Below are 403 nucleotides of genomic sequence, written 5' to 3'. Positions count from 1 at the left end.
TTTCCAACTCAGACTAAGAAAGAAGAGAAATTGTCCAGAACTCCTGAACTGCTTACTGCACTGATCCTGGCTGCAATTTCCGTGCCAAAGCGCCTTAAGAGCTTTGACGCGTCTGTGGCGCGGCTGCTCTGCCCTCACCTCACACGACCCCTGTCCCCCCTCAGAACCGCCCGGGCGCGTGTGGGCTGCCGGCGGGGCGGGCGAGGGCTGAGGCTGGGTGTCTCGGACAGCCACGAGGCAGTTGGGGTGTGTGTGAGCCCCGCCGAGCCGTCACTGGGGTGGCTGGGGCAGCCGGGGCAGCCCCGGGCCCGCGGCGCCCTCATGGCGCTCCCGCCGCAAGATGGCGGCGCCGCCACCCCGCCCGCGCTCGCCTCGCCCAAGATGGCGGCGCGGCCCCGCCCCC

Source organism: Passer montanus, unplaced genomic scaffold, assembly GCF_014805655.1.
Source record: "Passer montanus isolate IOZ18808 unplaced genomic scaffold, ASM1480565v1 scaffold96, whole genome shotgun sequence".
Classification (NCBI taxonomy): Eukaryota; Metazoa; Chordata; class Aves; order Passeriformes; family Passeridae; genus Passer; species Passer montanus.
This window is presented reverse-complemented; position numbering follows the sequence as displayed.